This window comes from Entelurus aequoreus, linkage group LG10 (genome assembly GCF_033978785.1).
Source record: "Entelurus aequoreus isolate RoL-2023_Sb linkage group LG10, RoL_Eaeq_v1.1, whole genome shotgun sequence".
Lineage (NCBI taxonomy): Eukaryota > Metazoa > Chordata > Actinopteri > Syngnathiformes > Syngnathidae > Entelurus > Entelurus aequoreus.
The window spans coordinates 40,215,749-40,239,405 of record NC_084740.1 but is presented as its reverse complement, the minus strand read 5'-3'; the positions used below and the strand labels follow the sequence as shown (position 1 = coordinate 40,239,405).

The 23,657-nt window shown below is 35.3% G+C and overlaps 1 protein-coding gene across 3 annotated transcripts in view; it reads left to right on the top strand.

Moving 5' to 3' along the window:
- The window catches only part of cdon (cell adhesion associated, oncogene regulated), a 213,580-nt gene that overhangs the window by 100,355 nt on the left and 89,568 nt on the right, over positions 1-23,657 (top strand). For 2 of the 3 annotated variants that reach the window (XM_062060861.1, XM_062060862.1), the window contains one exon: positions 11,114-11,593. The gene's annotated coding sequence lies outside the window, so the exon portion shown is untranslated. Of the gene's footprint in view, positions 1-11,113; positions 11,594-12,893; positions 13,068-23,657 lie in introns of those variants that run through there. The other variant, XM_062060863.1, reaches the window with a different exon arrangement.

Genomic DNA, 23,657 nt, shown 5'->3' with positions numbered 1-23,657 from the left:
GTGTTAAAAATCAGTCAAATATTAATATTATTTTACTTTCAACACTTAAATATCTATAAATCAACTTCAGATCTATCTGTTGACAAAAAAATGTTTTTCTTTTGTCCAAAGAAAATATTTTTTAAATGGAAAAAACACAAAATATTCAATATTTTCCTCTGAACATTTGTTCTAAATGGAATATTGCATGTGAGGTAATTGGAACCTTAAATATATAAATATTTCATAATAACATTGCTTTTGATTCATTATTATAATTTCGAACAATGATCGTTTTAAAGAAAATCTAACTTAAGGTCCCGGGGACCCAAAAGGGTCTCAGTCATTAAAGTGTTAAAAATCAGTCAAATATTGATTTTTTTTACTTTCAACAATTAAATATATATAAATCAACTTCAGATATATCTGTTGCCATAAAGTGTTTTTTTAATATGTCTTATGACCGTTTATCCTTTTATCAATATTTTCAAAATATTCAATATTTTCTTCAAAACATTTTTCTAAATGGAATATTGGATGTAAGGTAATTGCAGCTTTAAATATATAAATATTTCATAATAAAATTGCTTTTGATTCGTTATTATTATTTGTGAACAATGATCGTTTTAAAGAAAATCACACTAAAGCTCCTGGGGACCCAAAAGGGTCTCAGTCATTAAAGTGTTAAAAATCAGTCAACTATTAATATTATTTTACTTTCATCACTTAAATATCTATAAATCAACTTCAGATCTATTTGTTGACAAAGGTTTTTTTTTTCTTTTGTACAAAGAAAACATTTTTTTAAATGGAAAAAGACAAATATGCAATATTTTCCTCTGAACATTTTTTCCAAAATGGAATATTGGATGTGATGTAATTGCAGCCTTAAATATATAAATATTTCATAATAACATTGCTTTTGATTCATTATTATAATTTCGAACAATGATCGTTTTAAAGAAAATCTAACGAAAGGTCCCGGGGACCCAAAAGGGTCTCAGTCATTAAAGTCTTAAAAATCAGTCAACTATTAATATTATTTTACTTTCAACACTTAAATATCTATAAATCAACTTCAGATCTATCTGTTGACAAAAAAATGTTTTCTTTTGTCCAAAGAAAACACTTTTTTTAATGGAAAAAACACAAAATATTCAATATTTTCCTCTGAACATTTGTTCTAAATGAAATATTGCATGTGAGGTAATCAGAGCCTTAAATATATAAATATTTCATAATAACATTGCTTTTGATTCATTATTATAATTTCGAACAATGATCGTTTTAAAGAAAATCACACTAAAGGTCCCGGGGACCCAAAAGGGTCTCAGTCATTAAAGTGTTAAAAATTAGTCAAATATAGATTTTTTTTACTTTCAACAATGAAATATCTATAAATCAACTTCAGATATATCTGTTGCCATAAAGTGTTCTTTTAATATGTCTGATTACCTTTTATCCTTTTATCAATATTTTCAAAATATTCAATATATTCTTCAAAACATTTTTCTAAATGGAGTATTGGATGTGAGGTAATTGCAGCCTTAAATATATAAATATTTCATAATAACATTGCTTTTGATTCGTTATTATTATTTGTGAACAATGATCGTTTTAAAGAAAATCACACTAAAGCTCCTGGGGACCCAAAAGGGTCTCAGTCATTAAAGTGTTAAAAATCAGTCAAATATTAATATTATTTTACTTTCATCACTTAAATATCTATAAATCAACTTCAGATCTATCTGTTGACAAAAACAATTGTTTCTTTTGTCCAAAGAAAACACTTTTTTTAATGGAAAAAACACAAAATATTCAATATTTTCCTCTGAACATTTTTTCTAAATGGAATATTGGATGTGAGGTAATCGGAGCCTTAAAGATATAAATATTTCATAATAACATTGCTTTTGATTCATTATTATAATTTCGAACAATGCTCGTTTTAAAGAAAATCTAACTAAAGGCCCCGGGGACCCAAAAGGGTCTCAGTCATTAAAGTGTTAAAAATCAGTCAAATATTAATATTATTTTATTTTCATCACTTAAATATCTATAAATCAACTTCAGATCTATCTGTTGACAAAAACAATTGTTTCTTTTGTCCAAAGAAAACACTTTTTTAAATGGAAAAAACACAAAATATTCAATATTTTCCTCTGAACATTTTTCTGAATGGAATATTGGATGTGAGGTAATTGCAGCCCTACATATATAAATATTTCATAATAACATTGCTTTTGATTCATTATTATAATTTCGAACAATGATCGTTTTAAAGAAAATCACACTAAAGGTCCCGGGGACCCAAAAAGGTCTCAGTCATTAAAGTGTTAAAAATCAGTCAAATATTGATTTTTTTTACTTTCAACAATTAAATATCAATAAATCAACTTCAGATATATATGTTGCCATAAAGTGTTTTTTTAATATGTCTTATGACCTTTTATCCTTTTATCAATATTTTCAAAATATTCAATATTTTCTTCAAAACATTTTTCTAAATGGAGTATTGGATGTGAGGTAATTGCAGCCTTAAATATATAAATATTTCATAATAACATTGCTTTTGATTCATTATTATTATTTGTGAACAATGATCGTTTTAAAGAAAATCACACTAAAGCTCCTGGGGAGCCAAAAGGGTCTCAGTCATTAAAGTGTTAAAAATCAGTCAAATATTAATATTATTTTACTTTCAACACTTAAATATCTATAAATCAACTTCAGATCTATCTGTTGACAGAAACAATTGTTTCTTTTGTCCAAAGAAAACACTTTTTTTAGTGGAAAAAACACAAAATATGCAATATTTTCCTCTGAACATTTGTTCTAAATGGAATATTGCATGTGAAGTAATCGGAGCCTTAAAGATATAAATATTTCATAGTAACATTGCTTTTGATTCATCATTATAATTTCGAACAATGATCGTTTTAAAGAAAATCTAACTAAAGGTCCCGGGGACCCAAAAGGGTCTCAGTCATTAAATTGTTGAAAATCAGTCAAATATAGATTTTTTTTTTACTTTCAACAATTAAATATCTATAAATCAACTTCAGATATATCTGTTGCCATAAAGTGTTTTTTTAATATCTCTTATGACCTTTTATCCTTTTATCAATATTTTCAAAATATTCAATATTTTCCTCAAAACATTTTTCTGAATGGAATATTGGATGTGAGGTAATCGGAGCCTTAAATATATAAATATTTCATAATAAAATTGCTTTTGATTCATTATTATAATTTTAAACAATGCTCGTTTTAAAGAAAATCACACTAAAGGTCCCGGGGACCCAAAAGGGTCTCAGTCATTAAAGTGTTAAAAATCAGTCAAATATTGATTATTTTTTTTACATTCAAAAATTAAATATCAATAAATCAACTTCAGATATATCTGTTGCCATAAAGTGTTTTTTTAATATGTCTTATGACCTTTTATACTTTTATCAATATTTTCCTCAAAACATTTTTCTGAATGGAATATTGGATGTGAGGTAATTGCAGCCTTAAATATATAAATATTTCATAATAACATTGCTTTTGATTCATTATTATAATTTCGAACAATGATCATTTTAAAGAAAATCTAACTAAAGGTCCTGGGGACCCAAAAGGGCCTTAGTCATTAAAGTGTTAAAAATCAGTCAAATATTGATTTTTTTTTTTTTACTTTCAACAATTAAATATCTATAAATCAACTTCAGATATATCTGTTGCCATAAAGTGTTTTTTTAATATGTCTTATGACCTTTTATACTTTTATTAATATTTTCCTCAAAACATTTTTCTGAATGGAATATAGGATGTGAGGTAATTGCAGCCTTAAATATATAAATATTTCATAATAACATTGCTTTTGATTCATTATTATAATTTCGAACAATGATCATTTTAAAGAACATCTAACTAAAGGTCCTGGGGACCCAAAAGGGTCTTAGTCATTAAAGTGTTAAAAATCAGTCAAATATTGATTTTTTTTATTTTACTTTCAACAATTAAATATCTATAAATCAACTTCAGATATATCTGTTGCCATAAAGTGTTTTTTTAATATGTCTTATGACCTTTTATACTTTTATTAATATTTTCCTCAAGACATTTTTCTGAATGGAATATAGGATGTGAGGTAATTGCAGCCTTAAATATATAAATATTTCATAATAACATTGCTTTTGATTCATTATTATAATTTCGAACAATGATCATTTTAAAGAACATCTAACTAAAGGTCCTGGGGACCCAAAAGGGTCTTAGTCATTAAAGTGTTAAAAATCAGTCAAATATTTATTTTTTTTATTTTACTTTCAACAATTAAATATCTATAAATCAACTTCAGATATATCTGTTGCCATAAAGTGTTTTTTTAATATGTCTTATGACCTTTTATCCTTTTATAAATATTTTTCTTTAAACATTTTTTCTAAATGGAATATTGGATGTGAGGTCATTGGAGCCTTAAATAGATAAATATTTCATAATAACATTGCTTTTAATTAATTTTTGAACAATGATCGTTTTAAAGAAAATCACACTAAAGGTCCTGGGGACCCAAAAGGGTCTCCGTCATTAAAGTGTTACAAATCAGTCAAAAATTTTGTTTTTCTACTTTCAAAACTTAAATATCTATAGATCAACTTCAGATCTATCTGTTGCCATGCAGTTTTTGTTTTTGTTTTACTGTATGCCCTTTTAGTCCAAAGAAAACTCTGGTTTCTTGAATGGCAAAAACACAAAATATTCAATATTTTCCTCAAAACATTTTTCTGAATGGAATATTGGATGTGAGGTAATTGCAGCCCTAAATATATAAATATTTCATAATAACATTGCTTTTGATTTATTATTATTTTGAACAATGATCGTTTTAAAGAAAATCACACTAAAGGTCCCTGGGACCCAAAAGGGTCTTAGTCATTAAAGTGTTAAAAATCAGTCAAAGATTATTATTTTACTTTCAACTTTGAATATCTATAAATCAACTTCAAATCTATCCGTTGCCATAAAGATTTTTTTAAATATGTTTTTAGACCTTTTGTCCATGGAAAACCCCGTATTTTTAATGTCAAAAACACAAAATATTCAATATTTTCCACTAAACATGTTTCTAAATGGAATATTGGATGTGAGGTAATTGGAGCCTTAAATAGATAAATATTTCATAGTAACATTGCTTTTGATAAATTTTTGAACAATAAAGGTCTCGGAGACCCAAAGGTCTCAGTCATTTCCAAAAGAAAACCCTGTTTTTTTTAATGGCAAAAACACAAAATATGCAATATTTTCCTTAAAATATTTTTCGAAGTTGAATATTGTGAGGTAATTGCAGCCTTAAATAGGAATATATTTAGATAATAACATTGCTTTTGATTCATTATTATTTTTTGAACATTGACTGTTTCAAAGAAAATGACCAAAACGGTCTCAGTCATTAGAGTGTTAAAAATCAGTAAAATATTTTGTATTACTTTCAACACTTAAATATTTATAGATCTACATCAGGGGCCGTACTTATCAAGCTTCTTAGAGTGCCATTTTACACTTAAGTCCTGAGAATTTGCGAAATTTAGTCCTACTCTCAAACTTAAGAATAAAAGCTTTTTATCAACGTTCTTAAGTCTAAGAATCACTCCTACTCTCCACGATATTTAAGAGACCTTCAGAGGTGTCTTAAGTGGTTAGGAGTTGCCAGCAGGGGATGGCACTGAGGCGAGAGGGACGTGCGCGAACATTCAGGGAGCGGAACGATGTTCTGGATTTGTTTGATGACGAGCAGCTGATCAAACGGTATCGTTTAGACAGAGCGGGTATTATTTTTGTCACAGATTTAATACTTTTCGATTCATGTTGATTTCTGCATGTGGCTGCAGTGGGCTAGTATATATAGAGCCACCCACATCAGTTTCAAATTAGTTGCCTAATTAATGAATTGGAATAAAAATGTTATGACAGTAGCGTATGTGTGTGGCCGTGAGGTGAGTGACGTCAGTGAGTGTGTGGGCGAGAGAAGAGAGGGAGTGGTAGCGTGAGTGCCGGCGGGGACTAGTTTGTTTTGTATTATTTTGTAGTTTATTGTCAAAATATACACTCCCATTGTCCACTTAAATATTTCCAAGATATTTCTTTATTCTTAGACAACGGATTCCCTTCCGTGATTGGTCATTTCTATGGACACAGAAATGACGTCACCTAAAATTCCATTTACGGCACATAGTAATGTCGTAATTCAGCTCTGAGTGTGACACTTAAGATTCAGTCCTACACTTCGCTGAAAGTGTGAGTAAGACGCTTGATATCTAACTTTTAAGTGCAGCTTTCAGCGAAGAATTTATTTACTCTTAAGTCAACTCTTAGCAGACTTCTTAGGAGTAATTCTGAGAAGCTTGATAAGTACGGCCCCAGATCTATCAGTTGCCATAAAGTATGTTTTGTTTGTTTTACTGTATGTCTTTTTTCCCAAAGAAAACCCTGTTTTTTAATGGCAAAAACATAAAATATGCATTTTTCTCAATAGAATATTTGATTTGAGGTCATTGGAGTCTTAAATAGATAAATATTTTAGAATAACATTGCTTTTGATTCATTATTATTTTTGAACAATTACCATTTTAAAGAAAATCACACTAAAGGTCCCAGGGACCCAAAAGGGTGTCAGTCATTAAAAGTGTTAAAAATCAGTAAAAAAAAAAAATTTCTTTTTACTTTCAACACTTAATTATCTATAGATCAAGTATAACCCATTTACCATTTTAAAAAGTCCACATTATGAGGTAAAAAAAATTGTCAATATCATGACGTAAAATAATCATAATTTTGAGTCGAAAAATGATCGGGTAAAAAGTCAACATTAAGAGATAAAAGGTCAAAATAATGAGATTTAGCATCAAAATTATGAGATAGGGGAAAAAAATCATGCTTATGAGATAGAATGTCAAAATGACAAAACAAAAAGTCGAAACTAGGAGATAACAACTCAAAATAAATACATATAAAGTAATAAATATTTGATAAAATGTTGAAATTACAAAATAAAAAGTCGAAATTATGATTTAAAAAAAAGTCGAAAGTATGAGATAAAAAAGTCAAAAATATGAGATAAAAAATCAAAAAGTCAAAATAATGACATATAAAGTTATAAATTATCGATAAAAAGTCACAATTATGAAGTAAAAAGTCAAAATCATGACATAAAATCATGATCATCATGACATAAAATCATGATCATGAGATAAAAATTTTAAAAAATAAGATAAAAAGTCAAAAATATGAGATAGAATCTCAAAATAATTACATAAATAAATATTTAATAAAATGTCGAAATTTCAAAAGAAAGTCAGAGTTATGATAGAGAAGTTGAAAGTATGAGATAAAATGTAAAAAAATATGACATAAAATGTCCAAAATATGAGATAAAGAGTCAAAATAAAGTCATAAATATTTGATTAAAAAAAGTTGCAATAATGAGGTAAAGGTCAAAATCATGACATAAAATCATGATCATGAGATAGAAAGTAAAAAATATGAGATAAAAGTCAAAAAACGAGATAAAAGGTCGAAATTGTGATTATGAAATAACATGTCAAAATGATGAGATAAAAATTCACCATTTTAAATCCACGGCACAATAAAGGTTGAACTATGACCTCTGACCTCATACAATTCCGTGTATATAAACCAGTCTGTTTCCATTCTGATGGATGTCTGTCAAAATCAATAGGTGTCTTGCTTTGATACAGGTCAAGGTCATGGAGCAGTGACAGGAGAATAAGCGTTTTAACCTTGACCTCTGACCTCAGATAATCCAACCATCCTGTACAAAGTCAGCATTCAAAATCAACAGCTTTCTTGCACACATTCTTCCAGATGTTTAAAGATTGTAGTACGGTTCTGAATGACCTTTGACCTAAGCTTGAACCCAAACCTTGATGTGGAGGTCTTTCAAAACCAAGGTCGAGTGTGCCTGGTCGCTCCGACGCGGTCAACGGTTGTTTGGAAGTGGACATAATCCCGTGTCGCCGCGTTGCCATGGTAACGGGGCGATGACATCATTGAGGAAATGGAGGTGTTGCCGCTGTGTTCCTTGTTGCTGTCACACATTTGTTGTCTTTGGCCCGGTGGAGGACTGGATCACATGACGCGAGGCTGCACCTGCACTTCCAGGGTGGGCTGGCCGCCACCGACCGCCAGGCGTGATGAGCGCCTCAGAGAGGATGGCGTTGTTGACTCACGGCAATGCCAACAACACCAGGGTGTGTCACACACACACACTACAGCCCCCACCTTTGTGATGAGGAAGAAGCCTGAGCCAATCAACACTCAGTCAATGCCAAACATGCCCTGCCCACAAAATGAGCCCAGTCAAGAACACTATTGTTTTTGCTTGTGTGCTTTTACTCACTTTTAAACACTAACTCCCCTTTTAGCTGAACTGTATTTACTTTTACAATAATCATCATCATCATATTGTTCAAAGTAACAAATTACAGTCAATCATGTACTTTGTTTTTTTAAGTATTATTTTAAATATACGTCAGTATGTTTTCTTTCAAGTATTGTTGTTTTTTATATTTAAAATAGAAATGAACAATGTGCAGGACAATCACCATAGTGTACATTCTGCAAAAAGATGATAGCTTATATATATATATATATATATATATATATATATATATATATATATATATATATATATATATATATATATATATATATTTATATATATATATATATATATATATATATATATATTTATATATATATATATATATATATATATATATATATATATATATATACATGCATACATACACACACACTGTGTTGGCCCTGTGATTAGGGACAAACGATAGAAAAAGGATGGATGTATATAAATATAGGTATACATACATATATAATTATATACATAAACATATATACATATATATGTGTATACATTTGTATATATGTACAGTATATATATACACAAACATATATATACACTTATACATACATATATGTATACATATATATGTATGTATATATATATATATATATATATATATATATATACATATGTGATGTGTGCTGTCGTGTGGGTTCCAAGGACCATCAAGGAGGGACATAATGGCGAGCAGGTTTAGACTTCTTTATTTCAAAGAATGCGTCTCTTGCCGGGTCGCTTTTCAGCCTTTCCGTCTGCTGCTCGCCCTCCGCTCCAGATTTTCAGCTGCGTGCGTCGTCGTCTTCCGTGTGCTCTTTTCTGCTCTCGCTCGGCATCCGCTTCTCTCTGGCTCTATCTCGTCTCTCCGCCTCTCTCTCTGACGTTTCCGGCTGCCACTCTTTTACCCAGTTGGAGATGATTATTAAATTGTGCCCAGCTTGGCGCTCCACGCACCTGGTGATAATTGCGGCGTCGATCTCGGCGCGCTCCGCCTCGCTGCTCGCTCGCCGTCCACGCCTCCTCGCCGTCATCTTGGAGCGGGCTCCGGTGTGCCCTGCCTCGCTGTCGGGCTACCGGCCCCACCTCTCCGCAACATATATTTGTATACATGTACAGTATATATATATGTATATTTATATACATATGCATGTATATATATACATATATATGTGTATATATATATATATATATATATATATATATATATGTATATATATATATATATATATATATATATATATATATATATATATATATATATATATATATATATACATATATATATATATATATATATATATATATATATATATATATATATATATACTGTATATAGGGACAAGCGGTAGAAAATGGATGGATGGATATACACATCTATATAACTCCGCAATTAGAAATATGATTTGCAAGTAAAAAAACTAAACAGTTTTCTGCGATAAAAAAAAAAGATTCACAAGTTAAAAAAAAGCTTGTCAGAGCTACTGTTATTTGCGCATGGTGCCGTCCGCCCAAAATAACAAAGAAAAAGAAGCAGGGTATGGAGTAAAATAACGGACAGAAGAGAGGGAAAACTTACAGGTACTTACAGCTAACTTACAGGTCTCTTCTCTCCGCCATTTTACTCCCCACCATGCGTCTTCTTCTTTGTTAGTTTGGCCGGACGGCACCATGCGCAAATAACAGTAGCTCTGACGACCTTGAATCGACTCAGCACCACCACCTGTTGTTGGAGAGTGCCCATCACAGGTTCTTTGAGCGCAAGTGTTTGGATCGGGCAGGATGAAGTGTTACTGTCTTTTTTCGAATCCGAATCGTTTCTTTAATTGAAGAAAACTGTTTTATATGACCCGAGAGGGACAAGCAGTAGAAAATAGATGGATGGACTTGTTTTTTTTAACTTGAAAATTGTTTTTTGATTGAGGAAAAAAATTCTACTTGCGAAATCTTTTTATTTTATTTTCTAAAAATAGTTTTTGTACTTGATACTTATACTTTTAATTGAATAATTATTTATTACATTTTTTTACTTCTCTATTGTTGTTTTTTTATTTAAGAAAATTGTTGTTTTTTTTACTTAAGAATCGTTGGGCGTGAGTTAAAAACGTACAGGTACTTACAGCTAACTTACGGGTGTCTTCTGTCTGCCATTTTACTCCCCACCCTGCTTCTTCTTCTTCTTTGTTATTTTGGGCGGACGGCACCATGCGCAAACAACAGTAGCTCTGACGACCCTGAATCGTCTCAGCACCACCACCTGTTGTTGCAGAGTGCCCATCACAGGTTCTCTGAGTGCAAGTGTGTGGATCGGGCAGGATGAAATATTACTGCTAAATAAATAAAAAAAATTCTTGCGAATCGTTTCTTTAATTGAAGAAAATAGTTTTTATGTGACTCGAAAGGGACAAGCAGTAGAAAATAGATGGATGTACTTGATCCTTACTTGGAGAAAATCATTTTTTCTACTTTTACTTTTTATTTGCAGAAAATTGTTTTTATACTTGATACTGAATAAAATTGTTTTTTGTTTTTTTAACTTGCCTTTTTTTTTTTTTACTTGAAGAAACATTTTTTTTTTACTTAATAATCGTTGGGCGTAGTTAAAAACATGTTAGTGGAGTTTTGGCCTGCAGTCATTTTACTCCATAATGCACACAATGTTTGCAGGGACTAACTCCCCCCTCCTCGCCTCTCTCTCTCTCTCTCTTCCAGGCCCCCCTCCTTCCTCCCTCCTCCCTCCAGTGGGAGCACCATGCGGGGCTGCAACATTCCAGCCAGGACGCCGCTGCCATGATCCGCACAGCAAGTCCATCCAGGCTGCAGAGGTGCGAGTGTTGCAGCCGAAGATCACTTCCCCTCCACGGCTCCTGACAGCGCGCTTGTGCAGGCAACACAGCGGGATTTTTTTCGGAGGGGGGAAAAAAACTACAAAAAAGGGAAAAAACCTCCACACCTGTGAAGTTGCTTCACCGCCGTTATAGCAGCTTACCTCCGGCTTGGAACTGACCGCACGGAGATTGTCGCACTTTGGCCCCGAAGCCTGCGAGTCTTCCGCGGGGAGGCGAAGAGGCTCCACGGTCTTGGTGCGGTGGTTTCCTCCCGTGGAATGGAGGGCCTCGTTTGGATTTTCCACCGGGAGAATGCATTTTGTTGCTGATCCGGTCCCCGGCAACCAGCGCTCCTGGACCAGAGGTAAGGAAGGCGGTCTCCCCGGGGGCATGTGGAAGTATCTGCCGGGCTGCTGGGCTCGGCTAGCGGCCGGGGGAAGTTCGAAGGAGGGCCGAAAAAGGCTCGACTTAGAACCGGTGAATGTTTGCTGAGGTTCACCCACAGCCGGGGAAAGTTTGTTCAGAGGGCCCGTGTGAGTGCTCGCGGAGTAGCCGAAGAATGCTCACTGAGCCCGGGGAGGAGTTCAGAGCGAGGTCGGGGAAGCCACCGGAGAATGGTAGCTAAGGTAGCCGAGGAAGGTTCACTGAGGCACGGGCAGGGGCAAGTCGGAGGCTCAGGGTGTTTTTTTATGTTATGTGGCTTGTTTAAATATATATTTTATATCATTGACAAGTTTTAGTATTGTTGCTTTTCAAATATTTTTTTTATTTTTTTTTTAACAAATGTTTACCTTTTGATGGAGAAAAATAGGCTGAAATAATGAAGTGGACATTTCAAAATTTGAATTATGAGCAAAATGTTTGTTCAGAGGGCCCGTGTGAGTGCTCGCGGAGTAGCCGAAGAATGCTCCCTGAGCCCGGGGAGGAGTTCAGAGCGAGGTCGGGGGAGCCACCGGAGAATAGTAGCTGAGGTAGCCGAGGAAGGTTAACTGAGGCCTAGGCAGGGGCTCGGGGTGTTTTTTTATGTTATGTGGCTTGTTTAAATATCTAAATATATATATAATATTTAATCGACAAGTTTTAGTATTGTTGATTTTTTAGTAATTTTTTTCACAAATGTTAACATTTTGATGGAGGAAAATAGGCTGAAATAATGAAGTGGACATATCAAAATTTGAATTATGAGCAAAATGAAAGAATTGCAATGATCCAACAAATCACAATATTGACTCACGTTTTATTGGTTGCATTTTTTGTACGAATATAAATGTTTTAAATGCAGATGCAAGCCATCCTATAACTTACAGTCCATGTTGACCATGGTCTGCTAGGCTTCGATCAGACATGGAACTGGAACTGTCCATCATGTCCTCAGTTGACTTGTCATTGCCTTGTTCAAAACATCCAAACGTGAAGTACAGTTTGGTGAACTCGCAGCAAAGAAAGTCGGACTTACACTTTTGGGAGCCATATTTCCGCTACATTAAACTTGGGAGTCGAAACATGAAGTCAAAGAACTTTTCTCGTTGGAGGTCCAGCGTGTGACGTGGTCCGCTCCAAAGACCAAAACACAAAGCGGTGAAATAGAGTTTTCCGCTGGCATATTGTTTGTCTACTTTATGCATTTCCACAACTTTTCTTTCTGTGATGTTCTTTGCAGGTTTGTACTTTTCCTGGCCTGACGGGACACGTATACGTCATGATCAGATCATGGCTGACGTAGTTCAGCCTTGTGTCGGACTAATTGACCGATTGTTGCACCGTGGTCCGGGTTTTGTCAGCTCCAAAAGCGAGGGAGAACAAAGAGCGTGGATGGGAGCGGCGCGCATGACACCGAGGCGAGTGCGACACACATGGCTGCCCGCGCATAAAACCGCCTGGCAGTTCAAACGCATTGTGGCATCAATGGGGGACAAGGAGACACTTCCGACGCCTTTCAGGTCCTTTTCAGGGATCCCTGATATCATCCGGCTTGTGAACATGTCGCTCTTTGTTACACCGACTTACTTAAAAATCCGACTTTTTTTTTTAAAGTTGACTCCTTTCAGTGTTGTCACTGACCTCAAAGAGTGACCTTACGTCTGTTTTCATGAACAATTCCGATTCAACTCAAACCCGATTCAAACTGATTCTCGCAACATATTATTTGGTATATAAATTAAAATAAAAACAGTTATGTATACGGTACGTGTATTTGTATTGAACCGCTTCGGTACGGGGTGTCGGTTCAGTTCGGAGGTGTACCGAACGAGTTTCCACACGGACATATTAAGTAGCGTAACGCACGTTGTGTAAACAATGCACACCGAGGCACAACACACGGCATGCTAGCAGCTAACGGGGCAGGATAGACTGACCATACGTCCTCTTTTCACCGGACATGTCCTCTTTTGCGGAGCTGTCAGGGCGGAGTTTCTTAAATGCCTCAAATGTCCGGCATTTTGAGTTAGGGTGGCGTGTATTTTCAATGTACGTTCAGGGTTAAGAAGGGGTTAAAAACAAAACAAATTGTGCGCGCAGCAGCATTGGTGGGGGAGGGGCAGAGAGAGCTAGAGAGTTATGATAAACGTGCATGCGTCGCCAGGCTCTGCTTTTTATCCATAGATTTATCACATTTAATTTTTTATTATCTATAGCAGGGGTGTCAAAAGTGCGCCCCGGAGGCCATTTGCGGCCCACAGCTAATGTTTTAAAGGCCCACGGCACATTCTAAAAATACTATTAAAATAAACAAAAGCATAACAAAAGTTAAATAAAAAAGCTTAAAGGTTTGAATGTAATTTAGAAAAAGTTGCAATGTTGACTAATAAAACAAAGCTGTTTTTTTTTTCTTTCAAACTGTCATTGCTCAAAACATAATATTGAATCAAAATCAATGTTATTATGAATTATTGACCTATCCAAGGTTCCCATTACTTTACATCAAATATTCCAATAAGAAAAATATTTTTGGTGGAAGATTTTGCAAATTTGGTAAATAAATAACCCAAAAATTTATATTTTGTTGTTTTCTTACTGTACCGAAAATGAACCGAACCGTGACCTCTAAACCAAGGTACGTACCGAACCGAAATTTTTGTGTACCGTTACACCCCTAGTATACGCTAGGCATGATCCGTGTTTTTTTTTCACGTCAAAATATCGATAACATGTAAACAAAATGTGTTGAGTGCTCGGGAGACCGGAAGCAAGCTCGCTAGTTAGCGAACCGTGTTTTTTTTTCACGTCAAAATATCGATAACATGTAAACAAAATGTGTTGAGTGCTCGGGAGACCGGAAGCAAGCTCGCTAGTTAGCGAACCGTCGAGCTGGCTTACTTGTCGTCGCCTCCTTTTAGCTCGCCGGGTGATTACAATCCGAATACTGTTGGTTCCGAACCAGTTGTTAATTACACTTGTGATTTAGGGCTATATAAATAAACATTGATTGATTGATTGTGGTTCCAGAGCAGTGATTCTCAAACGTTAGTGGTACGTGTGCTCCCTCTAGTGGTACGCCAAAGAATTACATTTTTAAACACAGTGTCACTGTTCAAAATGTGTGTCATGTTACAGTGGTCAAAATATTAAACATACCTTATTTTTTGGACTATAGAGCGCACCGCTATATAAGCCACACCCACAACATTTTAGAAGAAACATTTTTGTCCATATATTAGTCGCACCGGACTATAAGTCGCAGATATATACGTTGTGAGATGAGTTATTTACACAGAAATATTTATTTACATTCTGTATTTTTCGGAGTATAAGTCGCTCTGGAGTATAAGTCGCACCTGCCGAAAATGCATAATAAAGAAGGAAAAAAACATATATACGTCGCATTGGAGTATAAGTCGCATTTTTTGGGGAAATGTATTTGATAAAAGCCAACACTAAGAATAGACATTTGAAAGGCAATTTAAAATAAATAAAGAATAGTGAACAACAGGCTGAATAAGTGTACGTTATATGAGGCATAAATAACCAACTGAGAAGGTGCCTGGTATGTTAACGTAACATATTATGGTAAGAGTCATTCAAATAACTATAACATATAGAACATGCTATACGTTTACCAAACAATCTGTCACTCCTAATCGCTAAATCCCATGAAATCTTATACGTCTAGTCTCTTACGTGAATGAGCTAAATAATATTATTTAATATTTTACGGTAATGTGTTAATAACTTCACACATAAGTCGCTCCTGAGTATAAGTCGCACCCCCGGCCAAACTATGAAAAAAACTGCGACTTATAGTCCGAAAAATACGGTATCTTAATGGTCTGTAACACAGCAGTAAAACGGCCAATCAAACAAAACAGAAGTCATGGTCATGGACCCACTAGCTGCGCAAGCTAGCCCTCTAATCAGCTAAACAGACTCAATATCTCCACGGTGATGTTTTGGTGAATTTATGAAAGTGAAACAATACAAAAAGAATGCCATTATAAGTTAATAATGCTGACACAGACACTCGTTAACGTGTTAGCATATTAGCTCATGCTAACGACGCTAGCTTGATTACGTTGTGATAGCACGTACACATATGCATGAAAACACTCCTGCAGACGTCACACGTGGGACGGTTTAGTTAGTGAGAATTGTTTCAGTTGTATTGTAAAACCTACAAACAATGCTTAGCGTGTCGAATGAAGAATACATACAAGTACAAACGCTATGGACGGCCAGAAGATGGAACCGCCGTTGTACTTCTAAACAGAAGCACCTGCAGTGAGGGAACTCGTCCTAAAGATGGCGCCATAGCACAAACAATAACACACCTATTCAATGTTTTTGCTCGTTTTTTTTTAACTATTTGCATGACGGCCGCAGGGTTCAACGCGTGAGAAAAATGTAGTGGTTTATAGTCCGGAATGTATAGTACTTTTTAGGAATAAAACCGCTGACTTGTTTTTAATAAATACTTAGGCCTACTACGCTACTGTATTTTAATGTACTGTATGTCATTATGGTGGAACTTGGAGAGCAAAGTGTTTGCACTTAATGAAAAAAGTTTGAGAACCAATCTTCTAAATGATTTATTACCGTATTTTTTGGATTATAAATCGCAGTTTTTTTCATAGTTTGGCCGGGGGTGCGACTTATACTCTGGAGCGATTTATGTGTGAAATTATTAACACATTAGCGTAAAATATCAAATAATATTATTTAGCTCATTCACGTAAGAGACTAGACGTATAAGATTTCATGGGATTTAGCGATTAGGAGTGACAGATTGTTTGGTAAACGTATAGCATGTTCTATATGTTATAGTTATTTGAATGACTCTTACCATAATATGTTACGTTAACATACCAGGCACCTTCTCAGTTGGTTATTTATGCCTCATATAACGTACACTTATTCAGCCTGTTGTTCACTATTCTTTAGATATTTTAAATTGCCTTTCAAATGTCTATTCTTGGTGTTGGCTTTTATCAAATACATTTCCCCAGAAAATGCGACTTATACTCCAGTGCGACTTATATATGTTTTTTTCCTTCTTTATTGTGCATTTTCGGCCGGTGCGACTTATACTCCGGAGCGATTTATAATCCAAAAAATACGGTAGTCGCCAGCGAGAAAGTGACGGATGTAAACAGAGGTCACGGCACCGGAAGCACATTAGCCGAGGGGGCGTGGCTATAGGGTTAGAGTTTTGCCAAATGATGATAGTGTTAGTAAATTATCCCCTAGAAAACAAAAACCTGTGGTACATTAGGTGCACTGCAAAAAGTCAGTGTTCAAAAACAAGAAAAAAATTAAATAAAATGAGGGGTATTTTATTTGAACTAAGCAAAGTTATCTGCCAATAGAACAAGAAAATTTGTCTTGTCAAGACATTCCAAAACAAGTCAAATTAGCTAACCTCAATGAACCCAAAAAATACCTTAAAATAAGTATATTCTCACTAATAACAAGTGCACTTTTCTTGGTAGAAAAAAAAATAGACATTTTTGCTCAATATGTTGAAAAATATTCTTAAATTAAGTAAATGTTAGTGCCATTATCTTGACATAATGATATGCACTTGGCATCATGATTTTTTTTTCATGCTTGAAGTAAGAAATGATTACTTTAAAAAAGTAGTTTTATACTTGTGAGTGTTGATGACACAGCTTTGCAACAGTTGATATTCTAGTTTCAAGCATGTTTTACTCAATATAGCTCATCAAATCTCAGCAACAAGCTGTAATATCTTACTGATATCATTTAGGACCAAAACCCTTAAAACAAGTAAAACACTCTAACATAAAATCTGCTTAGTGAGAAGAATTATCTTATCAGACAGAAAATACACAAATATCACCCTTATTTGAGACATTTCATCTTACTTAGATTTCAGTTTTGCAGTGTGGGACATGTACCTGTATGTGTCAATAAGAGGAAATAGCAGGAATTGTAGTCTTGATTATCAACATCTTCTCCCATTTTCCTCTTTTTTTCCATTAGTTTTCCTATTTTTTTCTCGCAGGGTGCTTTTACAACTCTGAGATTGACCTAAAATTGTCTCTTTAAAAAGGATTATTGAAAATGAAGAATCGATTTGGAATCGTAATAAACAAGAATCGCGATTCGGCTGTGAACAGAGTTTTTGACCGACACCTCGTTTCTTTGGAAGCTGATGTTTACGACCCAACACGTTCAGTTTTTCAGTCTATAAACGGAATATTTGTCCAATGAAACTCAACATACTGTTGTGGTTTTTGCAACCCTGATGATAATCATGTTAGCTATGCTACATGCTAGGACGTCACTAGCCTATTTTAGTATGCTATTCAATTGTTGCTGCTAATCATGCTAGCGTGTTTTCTGCCCACACATTTTTTTGACCGACACCATGTTTCTTTGGAACCTGGGGCCGTACTTATCAAGCTTCTTAGAGTGCCATTTTACACTTAAGTCCTGAGAATTTGCGAGATTTAGTCCTACTCTCAAACTTAAGAATAAAAGCTTTTTATCAACGTTCTTAAGTCTAAGAATCACTCCTACTCTCCACGATATTTAAGAGACCTTCAGAGGTGTCTTAAGTGGTTAGGAGTTGCCAGCAGGGGATGGCACTGAGGCGAGAGAGACGTGCGCGAACGTTCAGGGAACGGAACAATGTTTTGTTTTTTTTGATGACGAGCAGCTGATCAAACGGTATCGTTTAGACAGAGCGGATATTATTTTTGTCACAGATTTAATACTTTTCGATTCCTTGTTGATTTCTGCATGTGTCTGCAGTGGGCTAGTATATATAGAGCCACCCACACCAGTTTCAAATTAGTTGCCTAATTAATGAATTGGAAAGAAAATGTTATGAGAGTAGCGTATGTGTGTGGCCGTGAGGTGAGTGACGTCAGTGAGTGTGTGGGCGATAGAAGAGAGGGAGCGGTAGCGTGAGTGCCGGCAGGGACTAGTTTGTTTTGTATTATTTTGTAGTTTATTGTCAAAATATACACTCCCATTGTCCACCTAAATATTTCCAAGATATTTCTTTATTCTTAGACAAGGGATTCCCTTCCGTGATTGGTCATTTCTATGGACACAGAAATGACGTCACCTAAAATTCCGTTTACGGCACATAGTAATGTCGTAATTCAGCTCTGAGTGTGACACTTAAGATTCAGTCCTACACTTCGCTGAAAGTGTGAGTAAGACGCTTGATAACTAAATTTTAAGTGCAGCTTTCAGCGAATAATTTATTTACTCTTAAGTCAACTCTTAGCAGACTTCTTAGTAGTAATTCTAAGAAGCTTGATAAGTACGGCCCCTGATGTTTACGACTAAACAAATTCAGTTTTTCAGTCTATAGACCAGGGGCCGTACTTATCAAGCTTCTTAGAGTGCCATTTTACACTTAAGTCCTGAGAATTTGCGAAATTTAGTCCTACTCTCAAACTTAAGAATAAAAGCTTTTTATCAACGTTCTTAAGTCTAAGAATCACTCCTACACTCCATGATATTTAAGAGACCTTCAGAGGTGTCTTAAGTGGTTAGGAGTTGCCAGCAGGGGATGGCACTGAGGCGAGAGAGACGTGCGCGAACGTTCAGGGAACGGAACAATGTTTTGTTTTTTTTTGATGACGAGCAGCTGATCAAACGGTATCGTTTAGACAGAGCGGATATTATTTTTGTCACAGATTTAATACTTTTCGATTCCTTGTTGATTTCTGCATGTGTCTGCAGTGGGCTAGTATATATAGAGCCACCCACACCAGTTTCAAATTAGTTGCCTAATTAATGAATTGGAAAGAAAATGTTATGACAGTAGCGTATGTGTGTGGCCGTGAGGTGAGTGACGTCAGTGAGTGTGTGGGCGATAGAAGAGAGGGAGCGGTAGCGTGAGTGCCGGCGGGGACTAGTTTGTTTTGTATTATTTTGTAGTTTATTGTCAAAATATACACTCCCATTGTCCACTTAAATATTTCCAAGATATTTCTTTATTCTTAGACAACGGATTCCCTTCCGTGATTGGTCATTTCTATGGACACAGAAATGACGTCACCTAAAATTCCATTTACGGCACATAGTAATGTCGTAATTCAGCTCTGAGTGTGACACTTAAGATTCAGTCCTACACTTCGCTGAAAGTGTGAGTAAGACGCTTGATAACTAACTTTTAAGTGCAGCTTTCAGCGAAGAATTTATTTACTCTTAAGTCAACTCTTAGCAGACTTCTTAGGAGTAATTCTAAGAAGCTTGATAAGTACGGCCCCAGGCCTGGGCAATTATTTTGACTCGGGGGCCACATTTAGAGAATCTATTTTTTATATCTATTTTTAGGAACACTGATACAACATCTCACAATAACGTCTGATTGAATGCAAAAAACGTTATGACAGACCGCCTTAAAAAACATAATGGAATTTAAAATGTTTCTATGAACGATAAAACACTGAATATTGACAAAATATGAATGTCACACCCACTTTCGATCGACATATTTTACAATCAAGTGAAACGCAACAAACAGTGAAATATGAACGCGAAGGGTACAAAATAAACCCACCTACAATCTGATACATCTGATACATCACTAAGCTTTAGAACTTTATTGTGAAAATCTCCTTCCGCGTCTGTGGAAACGCTTCCCGCCCACACTGCTTGGTGCTTCGTCTGAGCTGCTGTGACGTAGATTACCATAGTAACTAATTAGATTACCATAGTAACTAATTATATGACCATAGTAACTAATTAGATTACCATAGTAACTAATTAGATTACCATAGTAACTGGTATATCATCCATAAGCGCAGATTCCAAACATTGAAATACTTTGTATACCGTATTTTTCGGAGTATAAGTCGCTCCGGAGTATAAGTCGCACCGGCCGAAAATGCATAATAAAGAAGGAAAAAAACATATATAAGTCGCACTGGAGTATAAGTCGCATTTTTGGGGGGAAATGTATTTGATAAAAGCCAACACCAAGAATAGACATTTGAAAGGCAATTTAAAATAAATAAAGAATAGTGAACAACAGGCTGAATAAGTGTACGTTATATGAGGCATAAATAACCAACTGAGAAGGTGCCTGGTATGTTAACGTAACATATTATGGTAAGAGTCATTCAAATAACTATAACATATAGAACATGCTATACGTTTACCAAACAATCTGTCACTCCTAATCGCTAAATACCATGAAATCTTATACGTCTAGTCTCTTACGTGAATGAGCTAAATAATATTATTTGATAATTTACGGTAATGTGTTAATAATTTCACACATAAGTCGCTCCTGAGTATAAGTCGCACCCCCGGCCAAACTATGAAAAAAACTGCGACTTATAGTCCGAAAAAATATGGTAGTTCAAGACTTGCGGTCTTTAGAAAACATGACTGCACATCATAATGGCAGCTAGTTTCCATTTTAAAGATCTAAAAAAATTATTTGGGAATGTCCGGCGGGCCAGATTGAAAAGCTTAATGGGCCGCATGTGGCCCCCGGGCCTTAATTTGCCCAGATCTGTTATAGACGGAATATTTGTACTACAAAACTCAACATACTGTCGTCTTTTTAGCACCCTGATGCTAACACGCAGAATTGAGCGTCTTTGTTCCCTTTCCTCGCGTCTCGCGGGGGAATTAATAAGCCATTAGCGGCCCGTCTCTTATCGGACGGGCCTGGAACAAAGCACAACGCCGCCATTAAGGGCGCTCCCATCAACTTTGTGACTATTAGCGTGCCCGCTAACCACAAACACATGTTGCCGTGGCCCAGCTATGTTAAGTGGGCAATTTGAATGGGAGCGTGTAATGGTACCAGTCAGCCCGCCTCCGCTTAGAACCACACAAGAACCTTTTCAAGTTGCTGAGGCTAATGGACGTCGAGGCACCTCGCCGGTCTCCGTAGCGACCGGGGCGAGCACAGGTACTCAGGAAGTCGCGTCATGTGCAATTAAAATACGTTTTAATTGATTGGTGTAATGACGAGATGAATAATCCACACACAAAATCAAACCAAACATAAAAATTTAATTTTTGTTGTTTCTCGTCACAGTTTCCATTATTTCTTCATGTATGATTTGTAGGGATGTCCGATAATGATATGCCGATATTGTCCAACTCTTAATTACCGATACCGATATCAACCGATACCGATATATACAGTCGTGGAATTAACACATTATTATGCCTGATTTGGACAACCAGGTATGGTGAAGATAAGGTCCTTTTTGAAAAAATTAATAAAATAAGATAAATAAATTAAAAACATTTTCTTGAATAAAAAAGAAAGTAAAAAAATATAAAAACTGTTACATAGAAAATAGTAATGAATGAAAATGAGTAAAATTAACTGTTAAAGGTTAGTACTATTAGTGGAGCAGCAGCACGCACAATCATGTGTGCTTACGGACTGTATCCCTTGCAGACTGTATTGATATATATTGATATATAATGTAGGAACCAGAATATTAATAACAGAAAGAAACAACCCTTTTGTGTGAATGAGTGTGAATGGGGGAGGAAGGTTTTTTGGGTTAGTGCACTAATTGTAAGTGTATCTTGTGTTTTTTATGTTGATTTAATTAAAAAAAATTAAAAAATTAAAAAAGACGATACTGATAATAAAAAAAACGATAACGATAATTTCCGATATTACATTTTAAAGCATTTATCGGCCGGACGATATTATCGGGCATCTCTAATGATTTGTGTTGGCATTCGCTGGGGATAACCTTTTCATTTGCGGCAAATCAAACAAAGCAAATTTGTTAACTGATAAATCGAGCTAACCATTTATGATGCGTACAAAACATAACAATAAAAATATTTTATTGGTTTTATGTTACATATTGTTAATCATGTTAGCTATGCTACATGCTAGGACGTCACTAGCCTATTTTAGTATGCTCTTCAATTGTTGCTGCTAATCATGCCAGCCTGTTTTTGGCCTACAGATTGTTGTTTTGTAATATACAGTCGTGGTCAAAAGTTTACATAGACTTGTAAAGAACATAATGTCATGGCTGTCTTGAGTTTCCAATAATTTATGCAACTCTTATTTTTTTGTGATAGAGTGATTGGAGCACATACTTGTTGGTCACAAAAAACATTCATGAAGTTTGGTTCTTTTATGAATTTATTATGGGTCTACTGAAAATGTGACCAAATCTGCTGTGTCAAAAGTATACATACAGCAACTTACATGATCAATTTTGGTGATGTAGAAAAGGTACAATCAAATAAAATGAGCTTCATGGCATGGCCTCTTAACTTCATGTGAGTGATTATGATTGACGACACCTGTTGACTTCTCTGAGCCCATTTAAATAGGGCTCATGTGATGCAGTCATTAGACTCGCTAACAAACGCCACAATGGGAAAGTCAAAGGAACTCAGCACAGATCTGAAAAAACTAATCATTGACTTGAACAAGTCAGAAAAGTCACTTGGAGCCATTTCAAAGCAGCTTAAGGTCCCGAGAGCAACTGTGCAGACAATTGTTCGTAAGTATAAAGTGCATGGCACAGTTTTGTCATTGCCACGATCAGGAAGAAAACGCAAGCTATCACCTGCTGCTGAGGGAAAATTGGTCAGGATGATCAAGAGTCAACCGAGAACCACCAAAAAGCAGGTCTGCAATGAATTGGAAGCTGCTGGAACACAGGTGTCAGTGTCCACAGTCAAGCGTGTTTTGCATCGCCATGGACTGAGAGGCTGCCATGCAAGAAGGAAGCTCTTTCTCCAGAAGCCACACCTTAAGGCTCGTCTAAAGTTTGCTGTTGATCACATGGACAAAGATAAGACCATCTGGAGGAAAGTTCTGTGGTCAGATTAAACAAAAATTTAACCATTTGGCCACAATACCCAGCAATATGTTTGGAGGAGAAAAGGTGAGGCCTTTAATCTCAGGAACACCATCCCCACCGTCAAGCTTGGTGGTGGTAGTATTATGCTCTGGGCCTGTTTTGCTGCCAATGGAACTGGTGCTTTACAGAGAGTAAATGGGA